Source organism: Dendropsophus ebraccatus, chromosome 4, assembly GCF_027789765.1.
Source record: "Dendropsophus ebraccatus isolate aDenEbr1 chromosome 4, aDenEbr1.pat, whole genome shotgun sequence".
In the NCBI taxonomy this organism is placed as follows: Eukaryota; Metazoa; Chordata; class Amphibia; order Anura; family Hylidae; genus Dendropsophus; species Dendropsophus ebraccatus.
In genome coordinates, this window is record NC_091457.1 from 27,139,808 (window position 1) to 27,155,479 (window position 15,672).

At 42.9% G+C, this 15,672-nt stretch overlaps 1 long non-coding RNA gene across 1 annotated transcript; it reads left to right on the plus strand.

Moving 5' to 3' along the window:
• Nucleotides 1-9,746: 9,746 nt before the first annotated feature.
• Nucleotides 9,747-10,894, plus strand: LOC138789523 (uncharacterized). The gene is made up of 3 exons (XR_011362729.1): nucleotides 9,747-9,857; nucleotides 10,226-10,373; nucleotides 10,675-10,894. It is a non-coding gene; the product is annotated as an uncharacterized lncRNA (long non-coding RNA).
• The last annotated feature ends 4,778 nt before the right edge of the window (nucleotides 10,895-15,672 follow it).

The following is a 15,672-nucleotide window of genomic DNA, read 5'->3' on the forward strand; positions in this document are numbered from 1 at the left end:
ATGCGATGGCGGGGCTGCGGGCACCAGGGAGTTAAAGCACATATTCACAGCGGGATGTTAATCCCGCTGCGAATATGTGCTATCATAGGCATGAATTGTTCCCGGATTCGCAGCGGTTCTCGCTTCGAATCCGCAGAAGTGAGATCCGCTGTGAATTCGGTAGGTGTGAAGGCACCCTTATACTGAATACTCTTACTGTAGAACCACATAAATGACTGGAAAATCACAACTGGACATTTTTAACCTACAATAGGACCACACAAAATGATGTAAAGTACCTAATATTCATTACCTTATCTTTACATGTAATATACAAATACGTCACAAGAGGGTGCTGTTGCACTACTCCACTCAGTTACAGTTGTTTTGTAACCTGTATTATTCTATTTCCATACATGCTAGGTTCTGGTTATGCCATGACTCCTCCTCATGGCTCGGTTGTTGCTCTGATATACATTGTAAGTTGTGAGACCTTATAAAGACAGGGGCATGTCTTTCTAAATCCTGTCCAATCAGCTGAATTTACCAGAGGTTACTCCAATCAAGGTGCATAAAAATCTCATAGAAATAGTGCAGGCCAGTCTAGCCAATGCATTGTATACATAATATAAAATAAAGGAGGAGAACAGGACTGAGATCTTGACCTCATGGGGGCTATGTTCACACTACGTATATTTCAGTCAGTATTGTGGTCCTCATATTGCAACCAAAACCAGGAGTGGATTAAAAACACAGAAAGGCTCTGTTCACACAATGTTGAAATTGAGTGGATGGCTGCCATATAATGGCAAATATTTGCTGTTGTTTTAAAACAACGGCTGTTATATTGAAATAATGGCCGTTATTTACTGTTATATGGCGGCCATCCACTCAATTTCAACATTGTGTGGACAGAGCCTTTCTGTGTTTTTAATCCACTCCTGGTTTTGGTTGCAATATGAGGACCACAATACTGACTGAAATATACATAGTGTGAACCCAGCCTAAGTTAAGCCGATGGTGTAGTCTCTGCAATATTTCTCTCTAAACCACGAATTACTACTGATCATGAAAGCCACTAATCATGAAATCCACTGTCTGAAGAGAACCTAATCACCTATTTATCTCTTGTCCCTATTATTTCACTATATGTGTCCCTAAATCTAACTATTAAGATACAGATTGCCTTTGCAGTCTGCATGTGATACTTTACCTAATCCTCTGGTCCCTGGCTGTACCGTCGGACGCGGCCATCTTGGTGACATATCTGCTTTCCTGATGTCACCATGATGTGGCCAGGGAATAGAGCAGGGCCGTTTCTTGCACCGGGCGGGCCGGGCGACAGCACGGGGCGCCGAGAGTTAGGGGGGCGCTGGTGGCTCCCCCGGGACCTCACACAGCCTGGGTTGGATAGCGCACCATGCGCCCCCACACCCGGACCGTCACCCAGCCGCCCGGCATCTCGCCCCCCCGATCTGTCAGATGAGCGGCACGGGACGCTCATGTGAGCGACAATCCCGTCCGCAGCTGTCCCGTCCCGTCCCTGCGCCTGACCTACTGCCAGAGTGGGAGTGGGAGTGCAGAGTGGGAGCGTGGGGCCGCTGCGGCCGGCCGTGGTGCACACAGCCAATCATCGTGTTCGCCACGGCCGGCCGCAGCAGCCCCACGCTCCCGCTCTGCGCTGATTGGAGGAGTGCGGGCAGTAGGTGAGGCGCAGGGACGGCCGGGACAAGTCACATGAGCGCGGTCACGGCAGTTGCGGACGGGATCTAACAGACCGGGGGGGCGAGATGCCGGGCGATGCGCACCTTCTACCGCTGCAGCACTCATCTGAGAGGTGAGAAGGCAGCCATCTACGTAATATGAAGTGGGGTAGTGTGTATGTGTGAGGAGGAAGGGGGGGGGGGTCAGGGGGGATAGTGTGTGGAGGAGGGGGTGGGGGTCCGGTGGATTGTATGTGGGGAAGGGGGGTCAGGGGGGATAGTGTGTGGAGGAGGGGGGGTTAGGGGGGATAGTGTGTGGAGGAGGGGGGGTTAGGGGGGATAGTGTGTGGAGGAGGGGGGGTTAGGGGGGATAGTGTGTGGAGAAGGGGGGTTAGGGGGGATAGTGTTTGGAGGAGCGGGGGTTAGGGGGGATAGTGTGTGGAGGAGCGGGAGTCAGGGGGGATAGTGTGTGGAGGAGGGGGGGTTAGGGGGAATAGTGTGTGGAGGAGAGGGGGTTAGGGGGGATAGTGTGTGGAGGAGGGGGGTTAGGGGCAGTGGCGTAGCCACCGTGGTCGCGGGGGTCGCCGCCGCGACCGGGCCCGCCACAAGGGGGGCCCGCGGGGCCCCCCGATCAATCACTCTTGTGACCGCAAGCATTGTTTTGCTTGCGGTCACAAGAGTCTGGCTCCGTCTTTCCCACGGCTGCTGCGCGGCTGCCGGGGGTGTCGCGTCTTACCCCCGGCAGCGCGCGCATCCCAGAACTCCCTGCGCGCCTTGGGCCCTGACTTCCGGTTTCCGGCGCGCAGGGAGTTCTGGGATGCGCGCGCTGCCGGGGATAAGACGCGACACCCCCAGCAGCCGCGCAGCAGCCGGGGACAGATCGAAGGAGTGAGGATCAACGTGGGAGCGCGATGTCAGGTGAGTTAAGTTTTTTTTTTTTATCAGCCTGTACGGGTGGGGGGAAAGGAGGGGGGCATCTATAAGGGTGGGGGGAAAGGAGGGGGGCATCTATGAGGGTGGGGGGAAAGGAGGGGGGCATCTATGAGGGAGGGGGGCATCTATGAAGGTGGGGGGAAAGGAGGGGGGCATCTATGAGGGTGGGGGGAAAGAGGGGGGCATCTATGAGGGTGGGGGGAAAGAGGGGGCCATCTATGAGGGTGGGGGGAAAGGAGGGGGGCATCTATGAGGGTGGGGGGGAAGGAGGGGGGCATCTATGAGGGTGGGGGGAAGGAGGGGGGCATTTATGAGGGTGGGGGGGAAGAGGGGGGCATTTATGAGGGTGGGGGGAAAGAGGGGGGCCATCTATGAGGGTGGGGGGAAGGAGGGGGCCATCTATGAGGGTGGGGGGAAAGAGGAGCCATCTATGAGGGTGGGGGGAAAGAGGGGCCATCTATGAGGGTGGGGGGAAAGAGGGGCCATCTATGAGGGTGGTGGGGGGGGAAGGGGTCCATCTATAAGGGAGGGGGGGGAAAGGGGACCATCTATAAGGGACGGGGGGAAAGGGGACCATCTATAAGGGGGGGGAAAGGGGACCATCTATAAGGGAGGGGGGGAAAGGGGACCATCTATAAGGGAGGGGGGGAAGGGGACCATCTATAAGGGAGGGGGGGGGAAGGGGACCATCTATAAGGGAGGGGGGGAAGGGGACCATCTATAAGGGAGGGGGGGGGGGAAGGGGACCATCTATAAGGGAGGGGGGGGGGAAGGGGACCATCTATAAGGGAGGGTGGGGGGAGAGGGGGCCATCTATAAGGGAGGGTGGGGGGAGAGGGGACCATCCATAAGGGAGGGTGAGGAGAGAGGGGGCCATCTATAAGGGAGGGGGTAGAGGGGGCCATCTATAAGGGAGGGGGTAGAGGGGGCAATCTATAAGGGAGGGGGTAGAGGGGGCAATCTATTTGGGGGGGGCAACATAGGGGGAGAGGGAATACACAGAGGGGGGCATATATTATTAGGAGGTCACATAGAGTCAGGGCTACCCACTAAATGAGGGTGTAAAGGGGACAGTACAGATGTGCAGCGTGTAAAGAGATGAGGATGGTGCCAGAGTGAGGAGACTAATATGTCTGTCTGGCAGATTCTGTGGATTCGTGGCTCGGAGAAGTTCTCATAACGGCCTAGGACGGATGGAGAAGATGATGAAGAGGAAAGAACTCCGATCAGAGAAGACGTCCCCCTCAGAGTCACCTGATATATCTGCACTGTAATGTATATGGTGTATAGAGCCTGTGTAGAGCTGGGGCCACCTCTATATGACTGGATGAGGTGATTTAGTATACTGGATTTGGTCAGTAACAATATGGTGGTGATGGTAGTGGTTGTGGTGTGGCGGTAATGTTTCCTCCCTATATACTGGTATTACTGGTAATATTGGTCTCAGTATACAGGATTTGGTCGGTAACAGTATGGCGGTAATAGGTAATATCTGTCTTGGTGTGTGTGTGTGTGTGTGTGTATATATATATATATATATATACATACATACATACATACATACAGTGGTACCTTGGTTTAAGAGTAACTTCGTTTAAGAGCGTTTTGGTTTAAGAGCTCACAGTTTTTCAAAATTGTGACTTGGTTTAAGAGCATTGCTTTGGTTTAAGAACTTCCTGTATTGGGTGGGAGCGCGAGTGGAGAAGGGGCATGGCCTGCATAGCGGGGTCTACAGCACTGTACTCTAAACACCTTCCAAATCATAGCAGATCCCCTTCAGGCTGGGGCTTACATCAGGGGACAGGACTGTGGAGGTAATCTCTCCATAGCTGTAACCCCTCTCTCCCCGGACAGAGAGTGCTGCATGTATGTGCCCACATCTGCCCTGCTCATTCCTTCATGCTCCCTGCAGTCTCTGTCAGCCCTTGTGTTTCTCATCCTCTCCATTACTGTACAGTACAGAATAATAAATATATTTGGGGTGCGGAACCAATTGTCTGCATTTACATGATTTCTTATAGGAAAATTTGCTTTGGTTTAAGAGTGGATTTGGATTACAAGCACGGTCCTGGAACGAATTATGCTCATAATACAAGGCACCACTGTGTATATATACACACACACAACAATAGCATCACTTGGTCGTGAAAGGAGGGGGGGGGGCCCAAGTTGGCCTCTCGCACCAGGGCCCAGGAGACATTAGCTACGCCCTTGGTTAGGGGGGATAGTGTTTGGAGGAGCGGGAGTCAGGGGGGATAGTGTGTGGAGGAGCGGGAGTCAGGGGGGATAGTGTGTGGAGGAGGGGGGGTTAGGGGGAATAGTGTGTGGAGGAGAGGGGGTTAGGGGGGATAGTGTGTGGAGGAGGGGGGTTAGGGGGGATAGTGTGTGGAGAAGGGGGGTTAGGGGGGATAGTGTGTGGAGAAGGGGGGTCAGGGGGGATAGCGTGTGGAGAAGGGGGGTTAGGGGCGATAGTGTTTGGAGGAGCGGGGGTCAGGGGGGATAGTGTGGAGGAGCGGGGGTCAGGGGGGATAGTGTGTGGAGGAGCGGGGGTCAGGGGGGATAGTGTGTGGAGGAGCGGGGGTCAGGGGGGATAGTGTGTGGAGAAGGGGGGGTCAGGGGGGATAGTGTGTGGAGGAGGCGGGGGTCAGGGGGGATAGTGTGTGGAGGAGGGGGGGGTCAGGGGGGATAGTGTGAGGAGGAGGGGGGTCAGGGGGCATAGTGTGTATGTGGGGGGGTAAGGTGTGTGTTGATAGTGTGTGTGTTGGGGGGGGCAAATGGCGTAGTGTGTATGGGGGGGGGGGCTTTTATCAAGATTCGCCCTGTAGTCAAAATTACCTAGAAACTGCTGTGGAATAGAGTATAAGGCAAAGAATTAGATAGAGACAGCTGTGAGGCTCATGAGAATGGATGAGATAGAGTGTAGTTAATCAATGTTGGTTTAGATTTAGTAGTGTTTCTCCACTCCCTTTTCATTATCCCCCTTTTTTTTTTGTGTGTGTGTGTGTGTTGGGTTTCTGGGCTAGAGAAAAGGTCCTTGATGGGGACATGATTTCTAGGTTCCATTCTTTGGATGAATGGTATGTACCAGGTGCCACCCAAAACGAAATTACATAATTTTTATTTACTCATGTATTTATAATATTTTTTTTTTAAAGCTTATTAATTTCTTTTTATTATTTATTTTATTTATATCTTATTTATTTTATTATTATTATATCTTTTTATTTTTTGTGTATCTTGTGTGTGTGTGTGTGTGTGTGTGTCAGGAGATGGAAGAGAAGGGTTTGATAAGGTGATAATATGGATATGAGGCTTGTAACAGGGATTATAAGTAGTACGGTATCTCTTGTCGGGTCCCGGGACTGCGGTTAGTTAATATATGGGAATTAAAAGATCGAGTGGACTCTATTGAGTATAAGACAAAGCTAGGGGTGACCCTGTAGTGGTCCTGATGTGATATGTTAAAGAGTCTCTGTACCGACAATCTGACCCCCTCCCCCAGCCAAACTATACACATAAGTGTACATTATAGACGGGGAAGGGGTCGTCTAAATGCATCAGATTGTCAATGAAACCAAATTGCAATACCACAAACACACACTAAGGACAGAAGGGAGCTATTTCTGGAAACAAAAACTGCATTTTTTTTTTAAATTCAGAACAACCCCTTTAATTGTTAGGTATCATATACAGCTACATCAGTGTCAGGACAGGAAGGTACAAACACGACAAGACAGTGGGCCCTAGGTCTGTATGTAGGTCTGTAGGGTACCCACTGTCTCTGCCTACTTGCCTCGATCGGCCCTAGGCGGCCGTGGACAACCACGTAGACGTTCCCTACGCTGATTACATGCACACAGAACGAGACGGACGAACAAACATAAAAGAATAGTCAACAAGCCGGGTCAAACCAAACAGGCAGCGCAGTACAAAATCAGCAGGCAAAGGGATCGTCAAATAGTCAGGCAGAAGGTCAGATAACAAGACGAGTCAAACAGAGGGATTAGGAGAGGGATTCGCAGGAATAAACGGGGAAGCTGGGACCAGGAGTTAACCTAAATAGCCAGCGCTGGGACTCTGCCTCAGCTCTGTTTTATGCTGACCAAGAGGCCGGTCCGGATCCTCATTAGACCGGTGCGCTGATCACCCAGGCTCCAGAGAGGCAGAGGAAACTGTCAGTCAAAGAACGCCGCCGACTGCCAGGAGGCTGAAAGAAATGCGGGTGTGTCAAACAAAAGGCAAAGACAGGTCCAGTTCACATTAGGCTCAGTGCAAATTCCTGACAATCAGGCTGCCAGACGACACAGCTACAATTTTCTTCATGTCGACATTAACTTTTCTCTTTTAAAATAAACTGGATACATGTTTTTCCACAGGACTGAAAAGTGCATCGTGCTCGGCTTTAATGTTGTTTTAAAGTACCCAGACGCATGATGTATCCACAATCCTAAAAGTCAGTGACAGCAGAATCCAAAACTATGGGCAGGATGCGACTGTGTGCCTATAGGTCTTCATGATGTTGTCATTGGCTTTTATGTTAGTAAATACCTGATATATCAAGGTGCTTAAAAAGGACATACTGTATAGTAAAAAAAGAAGAACAATGCACTTTATGTCCCAGTGTAAAAACATTTATTGACATGTATACTTTATTTTAAGAAGAGCAGTGAACGGCCACATTTACAAAATCCAGTGAATCCCGATGCAGCTTATTGGAGCTGTATATTGTAAGCTATATTTTACTATTAAAAGGCTTTCCTGGTAAAAAAAAAAAAATACATTTAGTCATATAGCTTTGTAAAAAAATTTTTTAAAGAAAATGTATGTGTAGAGATAGATTAAAGAAACTATGTCAGTAGTTCTATGCTGTCCTATCTCAGAGTAGCATTAACTAGTGACCGAGAAACTGAACAGAATGATGTATCACTTACATTGTTCTGTGCAGCTGATACAGATCTCTCCTCCTGAATACCATGGACAATAAGTAGTCCTCTCCGTTATGTGTGTGTGCCCAGTAGTCCTGGATATTCATGAGAAGCAGAAAACTCCGCCCACCAGCTGCTGATTGGCAGTTTTCTATCCATGCTGTGTATAGGTTGTCAACTGTCAATCAGCAGCTGGAGGGCGGGGGGAGGGGGGTGGCAAGAATCCTATTCTCATGCATATTAGGAGAATGGCTAAACAGAATGATGTAAGTAATACACCGATCTGTTCAGCATTTCTGTCACTAGTTTATGCTGCCTTCATTTAAGACAACATAAACCTAGTGACAGATTTCCTTAAAAAAAAAAAAATCATTGAGTGGTTGCAGTCTTGACATGCAGAGCTAAGCCCTGGTCCTGGCACAGCTACATATCACTAGCACTGCTGCATGTAGTATTAGTAGTACAGAGCATCCCGTAATGTATATCTTAATGCATGTCAGCATTGGTATAGACATTACATTGGGGAAGCTGTCTGTGTCACTAGCTAGCCAGGATACCCTGTAGTAGACGGAGTGGTGAGTGAGTTATCTCTGTTCGCTCTGCTACACTATGTCGCAGCTTCAGGATAGCAACCCTGTAGTTCCGACACACAGCCATTGGTGGCAGCAGAGGGGCTGCATTGCCCTTGGCTGATGCCACTCATTGTAAAATTAAAAAAAAACAACATTTTGTGCCAGAATCCAAGAGGTTAAAGGGATTTAAATAATATACATTTAATACTATAATATAAAAATATAAAGGGGTACACATAAGTATACATATACTGCTAGCTGAACCCCAAATGGGAGTTGCATACTGGGCTCTATATCCTGGGTCCATACAAGGACTCTCCCATGGTTGGGGAATTACACAGACATGTGACCTCTCTTCTCCTGGATTCAACTAACAAGGGTAATCCAAACAATGGATCCCAAAAAAAACCATGCCGGACAAGAACAGGTTTTAATGTTTTTTTTTTATGTTTTAATGTTGTTGTTTTTTTAAGTGCCCACAGATTCCGCAGCGCATTTCTGTATGTTTGTGTGTGTGTGTGGAAAAGGGGGGAGGTATTTTGGTCTAATTTAGGGTCTGAATTAAGTTTGGGGTTCAGTGTATTTAGGGGTCATGACTAGAGATGAGCGAACCTGGAGCATCCTCGAGTCCATCTGAACCCGAGCGTTCGGTATTTGATTAGCTGGGGCTGCTGAAGTTGGATAAAGCTCTAAGGTTGAAAACATGGATACAGCCAATGACTATATCCATGTTTTCCACATAGCCTTAGGGCTTTATCCAACTTCAGCAGCCACCGCTAGTTAAATGCCGAACACCCGGGTTCAGATGGACTCCAGCATGCTCCAGGTTCGCTCATCTCTAGTCATGATTAAACATGATGAACATTGAGGAGACATGGCTGGTGTCACTGAACATGGAAATGTCCCAACTACCTATAGTCTACTTGTAGCTGTATGAACCATCAGCCCTCACTGGGTACAATTTATCCCTTAATGGAATCACTGGTGTCTCCTGTCCCCGCTGTTAGTAGCCGGGCATTAGGAGTCACATTACACTGGGGATGAGCTGGAGACGGTTGCTATGGAGATGGATCAGGGCGCTGCACCTACTAATTCACAGATACAAACAGCAGGGAGCGGAGACGATGGCGCCTCTGATGAGGTACTTACGTACCAAATACTTTAGAAAATGACGATTCAGCACAGTGCTGCCTGATAATTTTTCATAAAAACTTTACGGGTACATGGTAAATCTAACATTATTTTCCCATACTGTCAACACCTTTTTAGTGCTGCCATAGTTAGTGTAGGGGTGGGGGCAAGTTTCGTAAACAGCCTGAGGTAAAATTAATCCACCCCTGTGCACATACATAAAAAAAAAACAACTAACAATAAAAAAAAACTGTTGTTGCTCATACTTTGCTGCGCTGTGATTGGTCGCTATGGGCAACAAAGTCATTTTTTTCTCTTAGACTGTTTCTAAAGATTTCTTTTGTTTTTGTACTGTATCTGTAAACAATGTTGACTGATTTGTAAGGCATTGTGACATCACACCTGCCTATTGTGACATCACAGCTGCCTATTGTGATATCACAGCTACTATCTGCTGTATAAGAGCTGGCTCCTCCTAGGTGGGGTCACTTGCTCCTTGGCTCTTGTGCTTTGCACATCATCAGTTTGCAGAGCAATTTATGGAGAAGACAGTGGAGAGAAGTGGGGAATGTAATGAAGAACCCCAGTCTGACCTGGCAGGAGATACATTTAAAGTAAGTGAATAATTAGGTTTATTTATTTACTTTATATATCACCAACATATTCAATAGTGCTTTACAGAGATTCCCCTCATCCACGCCTGTCCCCTATGGAACACAATCTAGTTTCCCTGCCTCAGACCCACACACATACTGCAGCCAGTGGCCACTATTAGCCCATCACATTAGTATCCTGGATGCTATGGCACCACCAGAACGCCACACTATTAACCAGAACATTGCTAGATATATTGTACAGTGTATGAGAGGGTAGAAGCCTCCTATACAAATTAACTTATATACAGTTATATGTAGGTAGATGAAGGTATTGCAGTAATTTATTAAATTTATTACAACTTCTTACATTGGTCATTTGGGTTTAGGTGACTACCAACAAGGGAACAGCTAGCGGATGCGGTGCTGCCGGCCAGGGCTACATCCCAAGTATCTTACTTCTTGGATTAGCAAATAAGACAAAGATAGACATAAAGAACCTGGATAAGAGAAAACGAAGACATCTGCGACACAATAGTAAGTTTACCACTCGACGTCCGGTAGATGCTATATGATATTGGAGATTCAGTTGACAGAGTGAATTATAATCTTACACAATGTGGATATCTCTATGTTTGATTTATGTATATAGCCAATAGAGATCAGTTTTAATAGTTTTTGCTGCACTTTGTGCATTTTGTGATTTGATAGATCCATTAGTATCCTGGATGCTGTGACACCACCTGAACAGCACACAATAGTTAGCAGAACATTATTAGATTTATAGGACAATGTATGAGAGTAGCAGCAACTTATACAAATTCTTTTGTATGTACAGAAAATCTTACATTTGTGACTGGCGAGTGAGTGTCCAAGAAAACAGCAGAAGCCAACAGATAAAAGAAGCAAAGTAAACCAAGAAGACAAGATAAAAGATGTCATACAGAGTCTTGGCCTTTGAAATGCTGTCAGAAGACAGGAGGAAAAAGAAGACAAAAAGTGGACTTTATTTTTTTACATAGTAATATTTTCTTAAATGTTTATATTTTTAATATATTATATTTTTATATATTTTATACATATTTTATTTTTTTTACAGATTTATATTTTCTTTTTTTTAGTTTTTTTTATTTATATATTTTATACATATTTTATTTTTTTACATATTTATATTTTTATATATTTTATATACATATTTTATTTTTTTACATAGCTATATATTTATATATTTTATACATATTTTTTTTTTTTACATATTTATATTTTTATATATTTATTAATTTTTTTACATAGTTATCTTTTTAATATGTTTTTTTACATATTTATATTTTTTATATATTTATATATATATTTTTTTTACTTAATTATATTTTTATATATTTATATACATATTTAATCTTATATATTTTTTTAAAAATTATATTTTTTATATTTTGTTTACTTTTTTATCTTTTATATTTTTTTACACAGTTATATTTTATACATTTTTTACATATTTATATTTTTTATATATTTTTATACTTTTTTTACAGTTATATTTTTATATATTTATATGCATATTTTTTTTACATTTTTTTATATTTTTTTTATGTTTTATATATATTTTATACGTTTTTTACATATTTATATTTTTATATTTTTTATACTTTTTAACATTTTTTTACTTAGTTATATTTTTATATATTTATATACATATCTTAATTTTTTACATATTTTTAATATTTTATATATTTTTACAGTTATATTTTTTATGTTTTATACATATTTTATTTTTTTACATAGTTATATTTTCATATATTTTATATAGTTTTAAATAATTTATTTTTTTACATACATTTTTATATTTTTTTTTTACATATTTATATTTTTATATATTTATTATATATTCTTTTTTTACACACTTAGATTTTTAGATATTTTGTATTTTTTTACATAGTTATATATTTTTTATATATTTTTATATTTTTATACATATTTTATTTTTTATATATTTTTTATATTTTTACATAGTTTTTATTTTTTCACAATTATATTTTTTATATATTTTATATAAAAATATATATTATTTTTTTACAGTTATAAATTTTATATATTTAATATAGTTTTATATATATTTTTTTATATAGTTATATTTTTATACATATATATTTATATTTTTATACAGAGAATATATTTTTTTACAAAAGAAGTCTGCTGTGTATTGTTTTTTTTTTTTTTTACAAAATAACGCATAACATAAAAATCCATGCACAATAGGCAATGTTCACACATATATAATCACAGACCAAGAAATAGCCAAACTTGTCTCCAATACCCAGATAAGTCAATTATTCACAGTATGGTATAGAAATATATTCATATATATATATATATATATATATATATATATATATATATATATATATATATATATTTACAGAAGTATAACTTGAACAAGACCATGTTGGTCTTTGGCCCAACTTTGCATGCTTTTGAACTTGGATTTCTTGGATATACTGGTCCCCTTAGGCTACGTTCACACATTTTTTCAGCTCCATTTAAAATTACGTCCGTCATTTTGAGTCTAAAATATTCGTCTAAACATTAGATTTGTAATTTATTTCTTTTTAAAAATCTCAAGTCTTCCAGTACTTATCAGCTGCTGTATGTCCTGCAGGACAGGAAGTGGTGTTTTATTTTCAGTCTGACACAGTGCTCTCTGCTGACATCTCTGGCCGAGACAGGAACTGTCCAGAGCAGGAGAGGTTTTCTATGGGAAATGTTCTACATATGTTCATGCACATGTTCTACATATGTGCCCATCACCAGTGGGGTCCATATGCTCACTGCACCTCTTGTTAGATTCCTTGTGGGGTGTAGTTTCCATAATGGGGTCACTTGTGGGGGGTTTCTACTGTCCTGGTAGCACAGGAGCTTTGTAATTGCAACATGGCCTCATCCTCCATTCCAGCCTCTAAATGGCGCTCTGTCCCTTTGGAGGCTTGCCCATATGGCACATTATGTCCACATGTGGGGTATTTTCATACTCAGGGTAAATTACCCTACACGTTTTGCATTCAACTTCTTTTTTAACCTCTTGAGGAAATAGAAAAAATCAAGGCTAGACAAACATTTAGTGTAAAAAATGTTTAATTTTTACACTAAATCATTGATCTTGTCTTGTTTTTATCATTTTCACAAGGGGTTAAAAGATAAAAAAAACACAAAATGTGTAGAGCAATTTCCCCTGAGTACGAAAATACACCACATGTGGACATGCGGGTGCAGGGTAAGCCTCCAAAGAAAAGGAGCGCCATTTTGTTTTTTGGGCCGGATTTGGCTGGAATAGATTTCGAGGGCTTGTTGCATTTAAAAGGCCTCTGTGTTGTCAAGACAGTTGAAACCCCCCGCACAAGTGACCCCATTATGGAAACTACACCCCTCAAGGAATGTAACAAGGGGTGTACTGAGCATATGGACCCCACTGGTGACTGGCACAAATGTGGAACAATGTGGCGTGAAAATGAAATTTTACATTTTTTTACACTATATTGTTGGTTTAGCCTTACATTTTTCATTTTCACAAGGGGTTAAAAGAGAAAAAAACAAACAAAATGTGTAGAGCAATTTCCCCCGAGTCCGTAAATACCCCACATGTGGACATAAAGAGCCGTGTGGGTGCAGGGCAAGCCTCCGAAGGGAAGGAGCGCCATTTGGATTTTTGAGGCTGGATTTGGCCAGAATGGATGATGAACGCCATGTCGCATTTACAGAGCCCTCATGCTGCCAAGACAGTGAAAACACCCACAAGTGACCCCATTCTGGAAACTACACCCCTCAAGGAATCTAACAAGGGGTGCAGTGAGTATATGGACCCCTTGATGACGGGCACATTTGTGCCATGAAAGTGAAAAAAATTAAAATTTTCCCTTTCACGTCACATTGTTCCACATTTGTGGCCATCACCAGTGGGGTCCATATGCTCATTGCACCCCTTGTTAGATTCCTTGAGGGGTGTAGTTTCCAGAATGGGGTCACTTGTAGGGGGTTTCCAGTGTTTTGGCAACACGAGGGCTCTGTAAATGCGACATGGCTCTTGAAATCCATTCCAGTAAAATCCAGCTTGCAAAGGCCAATTGGCGCTCCTTCCCTTTGGAGGATCGTCCTGCGCCCGCTTGGCACTTTATGTCCACATGTGGGGTGTTTCCGTACTCGGGAGAAACTGCGCTACACGTTTGTTTTTGTTTTTTTATTTTATCCCCTTGTAAAAATGAAAAATGAAGGCTAGAACAACGTTTTAGTGTAAAAAAATTAATTTTTTCCTTTTTTACACCGCATTGTTCTGAAAATCTGTGAAGCACCTGTGGGGTCCAAATGCTCACCGCACCCCTTGTTACATTCCTCGAGGGGTGTAGTTTTCTAAATGGTGTCACTTTAGGGGTGTTTTTTAGGTTTTGGCACCCCAGAGCCTCTGCCAACCTGAAGTGGTACAGTCAGAAATGACCAAATATAACGGAGGCGTTGAAATTCACTAGGCGCTCCCTTATATCTGAGGCTTGTGGTTGCGTCAAATAGCGCAATAGGGCCACATATGGGGTATATCTATAAACTTCAGAAACGGAGCAATCTGTATTGGGGTGCATTTCTCTGGTAATAGGTTTATAATTATGAAAAATATTGGATTACAATAAAATCTCTGCACAGAAAATTAAAATTTTTAAATTACTTACACACTTAGCTTTTATTTCTGTGACTCCCCTAAAGGGTTAAAAAACTTTCTGGATGTGCTTTTGCAGAGTTTGGGGGGTGCAGTTTCTGAAATGGAGTGCTTTGTGGGGCTTTCTAACATACAGGCCCCTCAAATACACTTTTAGTAAACCTGAACAGGTCCCTGAAAATATCTGATTTTGAAATTTTGAAATTTGCTGCTAATGTTTTAAGCTTTCTATTGTCTAAAAAAGTGAAAGATAGTTTAATAAATGCCGCCAACATAAAGTAGACATGTTGCTAATGCTATTTAATATATAATATATGTGGCATAACCATTTTCTGTATAAGCAAAAAAGTTACAAAGTTAGAAAAATGCTTTTTTTCACAATTTTTCACATTATTTTGGGTTTTTTCATAAAGATTCGTTAAAAGTATCAACTCCAATTTACCAGAAATGTAAAGTACCATATGTCACGAGAAAACAATCTCAGAATCAGCCGGATAGGTAAAAGCATCCCGAAGTTATTAATGACTAAAGTGACACAGGTCATATTCATAACCTGCACAAACACTGACTGACATGTTGTTTCTCACTGGTTCTTCATTGGTGGCCCCAGGATCATTTCCTCTGGTGGGCCCCAAATACCCCATTCCGACACTGCTTGCAGCATATCACAGGCTTTGGAAAATTCCTTTGACACTTTGCACCAGAGAATTTAGCATTTGTTCTGCATTAAGGAAACACAGATATATGAAAGGTACCATGTCTCTCCATGACTAGCAGCTATATAACAGTGCCAGCAGTTTGGTACTAGATTTGCACCTGCAGATTCACTGTAAACTAGCAGCTATATAACAGTGCCAGCAGTTTGGTACTAGATTTGCACCTGCAGATTCACTGTAAACTGAAGCCTGTGTGACACAGAGCGGCTGCAGTACTTTGACTACTTGTGGTAGAAAAGTGGAGTATCTGAATTAGCTCATGGCTATGGAAACCTTACATTTTTATGCACTACACAATATGCGAGGTGTATTTTTACCAGTTAAAGGGGTTATCCAGCGCTACTAAAACATGGCCACTTTTTACCCTACTGTTGTCTCCAGTTCAGGTGTGGTTTGCAATTAAGCTCCATTTACTTCAATGGAA